The sequence below is a fragment of the Megascapheus bottae genome, chromosome X, assembly GCF_031878675.1.
Source record: "Megascapheus bottae isolate mThoBot1 chromosome X, mThoBot2.hap1, whole genome shotgun sequence".
NCBI lineage: Eukaryota > Metazoa > Chordata > Mammalia > Rodentia > Geomyidae > Megascapheus > Megascapheus bottae.
In genome coordinates this window covers 70,450,292-70,455,625 of record NC_143547.1, presented here as the reverse complement: position 1 = coordinate 70,455,625, position 5,334 = coordinate 70,450,292, and the positions used below count along the sequence as shown (strand labels likewise).

At 35.5% G+C, this 5,334-nt stretch overlaps 1 pseudogene; it reads right to left on the bottom strand.

The window, feature by feature from the left end:
• Window positions 1-2,217: 2,217 nt before the first annotated feature.
• LOC150041296 (translation machinery-associated protein 7 pseudogene) lies at window positions 2,218-2,413 on the bottom strand (annotated as a pseudogene).
• Between the last annotated feature and the right edge of the window lie 2,921 nt (window positions 2,414-5,334).

The following is a 5,334-nucleotide window of genomic DNA, read 5'->3' as shown; positions in this document are numbered from 1 at the left end:
TGAAGCACATAGGAAGTAAACATATAGGGTAATGTTCCAATACTGTTTCTTGTCACAAGAATTTCTAGAATAAGATAAAAGCCACCTTATACTATCTATAAAAGGTACAAGTATTAAGGGTCTTTACCATATACTGCTTCTCCTTTTTTTCCTGAATTGGGAGTCCTTTTAAAACAATAGTATGATGGATGATTTTAATGACAAAACAATATGAAAAGAAGTTTTAAGAAGGGAAAGGAATTTGTACATATGTGTAGAAGAATCCCATTTGTATTCAAGGCTGCTGTTTGAGAACTCTTCTGCAAGTTATTAGATGAAATATATCTTGAGGACTCTGTTGACAAGATATATTGCAAACATACTGTAACCAAGGATGTGTATCACTGGCAAAAGATAAATGGTATAATAATGAACTTATAGCCTTTTGCAAAAATGGAGAGTAACTGCGATAAATATATCATGCTTCATAAAAAGTAAAGCAAAATGTATTATAGACATAAAGACCACAGTACTTCATAAAGAAATTGAAGAAAAGAAACTTGAGGCTTTGGCTTAAAAAATTATGTGTTGATACACTGCCAAAACCTACAATCCATAAAATAGACATCTGATTAATTGAACCTCATTAAAATTCAAAATTCATTGGCAGGCTACTGTAAAGTGAATGACAAGATAAGCCATTTGGAAAAATATTTTGAAGCCATATCTTTGATAATAGCCAATAGCCAGAATATACAAAGAACTTGTTTTACAAAGAAAAACAATCCAATAAATAAAGTGTACAAAAGATTTGAACCTCTACTTCACCAAAGATTTGTCAATAGTGAATACATTTTGTGCAGTTTTTTCCACCATCATTAGTTATTAGGAAAATGCAAATTTGAACCACAGTACAATACCATGACATTAAAATGGCTGAAATTCAAAAACAATTAGCAAGCATTGGCAAGGATTTTGATCCACTACAATAATCATAAACTGCTGCTGGGAATGCAAATAGGTACTACTTTATAACCAATTTGTAAAATGCTTAGGCAGTTTCTTTTTTTAAAGTTGAGCAATTTATTTTTGGTCAGTTTCTTTAAATGTCAAATATCCAATTAGCATCATACCTAAACCTCTAGGTATATTTATATACCTGAGTCTTGAAATTATATGTATATGCAAACATTTGTAGTAAGTGCTAATCAAAATTCTATTTGTGAAAGCCTAACAGGGAAACAACCTAAATATTCATTTGCAGGCAAATACATAAAACAATAGTGACACATCACATCTATAAACCAGATTAACATTCAGCAATGAAATTAAATTGTTGATACATGATTCATGAATTTCAAAATAAACCCAGCAAGTGGCAAAATTGTTTGCATGTTATGTGATTCCATTTATATAAAATTATATAATATGAGAAATAGTCAATAATGATGATAAGCAAGTCAATTATTGAGGAATAATTAGGGAGAACACAGATTAAAGCACAGAATGAGAAATCTTTTAGGAATGAATGGCTCCCTATTTTGATTGTGGTCATGGTTTCACAAACCTTTCTTTATATAAAAAATTTTTTCATAAATATTTTTCAAAAATTATTTTAAATGTATATATTTGTGTTATACAGTATGAAAATTTGATACCTGATAAAATGTACAATAATCAAATCAGGCTAGTTAATATGTCCATCTCTGAAAACATTTAAAATTAGTTTATTTTTTTTTAATTTTATTGTCAGGGTAATGTATAAAGGGGTTGCAGTTACATTCGCCAGGTAGTAAGTACATTACTTCTCACACATTGATACCCCTTATCATGTTTTTGTCCCCGTTTCCCTCCCCCCACACCCTCCCAATCATCTTGTTTTCCCCTCTTCCCTTCCCTATTTCAAATAAACAAATATACAATATACCAGATGCAGTAACCACTAGTTTAAATTTTTTAAGCGAGTTGGTTTAATTTCAAGATGATACAAAATGCAAGAACAAACTCTGGCAGGAATCTAGGCTGGGTTTACTTTAAACTTACAGCTGAGGTAGGAATGGCTGACAAAGTATAGACTGAGCTACCACAGGACTTTTTTTTTTTTAAGATTCTTCTTTCTGTTCAGAGTCCTTGACAAAACTTCATTCTACCTGTAGGTGGCAGAGATGTCACAATAGAAAATCCGGATGTTTTAAATAGGTATGGATGGTCACCATCTTTTCAGGGTCAAGGAACAGCTTATTTTTTACCAGATTTCTTAATTCCACCTGTGGTTAGGGGTCCCTTCCCCGCAGCCTTCGCTTTCAATTACTTGAGTTTCTTCTGCTTTTCTTTCTGTTTCTGTTTGAAGGCCTTGGTCTTCCTCATCCATCTCCTTAGCCTGCTTCTTGGGCTTCTTCAGGGGCTTCTTCTTGACACATTCACAGGTGGACATGATGCCAGCCGCGCCTTCACCCAGACCCTAGTTTAAAATTTTTAATTAACATATGCTGTGTATATTTAGGAGGTAGAATATGACATTTCAATACTAAATACAAGGGATACTGATTCAATCGAGGTAATTAATGTTTCCTCTCCTTATGAATGAGGTAAGATGAAATCTTGATGCTCTTTGGTTTATTTTTGGCAGTACTTGGGCCTTGAACTCAGGGCCTGAGCTCTGTCCTTGGATTTGCTCAATGCTAGAGCTCTACCACTTGAGCCACAGCACCATTTCAGGCTTTTTTCTATTTATGGGGTACCAAGGAATCGAACCTGGGACTTCATGCATACTAGGCAAGCACTCTACCACTAGGCTAATCTCCTAACCCAGTTTGATATTTTTTGGCAAGTCCTGGGCTTGACCTCAGGGCCTGAGCACTGTCTTTGGACTTTCTCAAGGCTAGAGCTCTACCACTTGAGCCTCAGCAGCACTTCTGCCTTTTTTTCTATGTATGTAGTACCAAGGAATCAAACCCGGGTCCTCATGCATGCTAGGCAAGCACTCTACCACTAGGCCAAACTCCCGGCCCTGGTTTGATATTTTTTAAATGGCTACAGATGCTGAACACTTTTTTCATATATTCATTAATCATTTGTATTTCTTTTTTTCATATATTTTTACTGTAATTAATAGAAGGGTTACATTATATTCACCAGATAAAAGGTGCATTATTTCACATACACTATTTCTCAAACCATTTGTATTTCTTTTGAAATGTCCATTCAGCTAATTTGATACAGTCCTATTTCTTAATTATCATTTCCTGAGCTGTTACAGTACTACTCACAAAGTCATTGCCTATGCCTAGACCTTGAACTGTTACCCCTATGTTTCTCCAGCAATTTTAAAGTGTAAGGACTTACATTATCAATCCATTTTGTATTGATTTTGGTACAGGGTACAGATATCCAAATTTCAGAGTGCCATTTCTTAAAAAGACAATCTTTTCTCCTAAACAAAATATATTTTTGTAACTTTGATGAGTCAGAAGACTATATAGCTGCATAGACTTATTTCCAATCTTTTATTGTTTCCATTGGACTACATATGTGCTTTGGGCCAGTGCCACTTTGCTTACTTACTATGGCTTTCTGGTATCATTTGAAGTGAGTATGGGAGTAATTCCAGTCTTTTACTTTGAGGTTCCTTATAAGAATAAACATAGAGCTCTCCTATGATCCAGCAAACCTACTTCTGGGCATTTACACAAATGACCACAAAAAGGCCATACTAAAGCTACCAGCACAACCATGTTCACTACAGCATTATTTACCATCCCAGATGTTCCTCAGTAGATGAATGGATCAGTATACATCAATTGATGTAGTATATATACACAACAGAGTTCTATGCTTCTAATCAGAAAGAACGGCATTGTCCCATTCTTTAGGAAATGGAAAGACTTGGAAAAAAATATAGTAAGTAAAGTAAGCCAGATCCAAAGGAAAAATAGTTTTCATGGTTTCCCTTATTTGTAAGAACTAGAATATGTCTATATTCTCAACAGGGCTTCTCAATAACCCAATTGCTTAGTGCATAAGACCATATATAATGGAGTTTAGCAAGATAAACTCCAAGGCAAGGAAACAAGAGGTTCTTATTATGACCTGTATGTAGTTTCTTGTTTTGCTTTGTTATTCATTTATCTTAGTTTTCTATACTTTATGTCTTGTATATAATATTATTTGATTTGTGGAAGGGAAAGGGAACTACAGAAACTGCATAACGAAGGATGCATTAATGCAACATTTATACTCACTTGACACTATGTTGTATAAGAACAGCTTGGGTGGGGAGGGAAGTAAGGAGGAGTAAGGGGGAAAAATGAGAGAAGATGGGGTAACTTTAAAAATTATATACTCATCTTACTTATGTAACTGTAGCCTCCTCTGCTTATCACCTTTTCAATTAAAAAAAGATTTTTTTTCCCTAATAAACATTCCTGTAACTTTAATTAGGCTTCACAGATTGCCTCAATGCATACTTCTCTGGGTACCAGGACTAAGGTACATATCAATGTTTACTTTCTAGTGACAGTGTCACAGAAAGAAAATTCTGTTGCCAAAACTTTTACTAATGCAAGACAATAACAAAACTTTCCCCGCACCGAGGTGTTAATAAATACCACATAAAAAACCTAGCTTTGAATCTCACCACCTGATATGAGGGTACTGATTCTATTCCCACTGGAGTGGAGTAAATATGTTTAGTGGAGTCAGGATTTCTATGACCTCTCAGTGCTACTGAGGTCAACTCAGAGCTATATAAGTCAAAGTCAAATAGGAAAAAATAATGAGATGTATCTACTCCTTCCAGCTAGCAAGTTATCAGAAAAGCTGACTATAGGTTTAACACTAGTGGTTGAACACTAGTCTAGTCAATGGAACTACAGAAGGAAAGAGGAAACAGAAGGGAAGGGAGAATAATTGAAGATTATGTCTCTTGGACATTTCTTCCTTGCACTGGCTTCAGAGACTGGCCAATCTCATTCTTTCTGAGTAGCCAAGATAACGACTTGGGCCCCTGCCACCCAGCTGGTTTGCCTTTATTTTGATCCTCTAGTATGTTACAACTTACTTTCTTTAAATAGATATTATTCCCATTTCATATTTTAAGTTGTCTTCTTCTTTTTTGTGGGTCATGGGGCTTGAACTAGGCCTGAGCACTGTCCTTGAGCTCTTCAGCTCAAGGCTACCACTCTACCACTGGACCTGGGCATTGTCCCTGTGCTCTTCAGCTCAAGGCTACAGCTCTATCCTGGAGCCAGTCCTCACTTCCTGTTTTCTAGGGATTAATTGGAGATGAGTCTCAGGTTCTTTTGTGCCTGGGCTGGCTTTGAAACTTAATCCTCAGATCTCAGCCTCCAGAGTAGC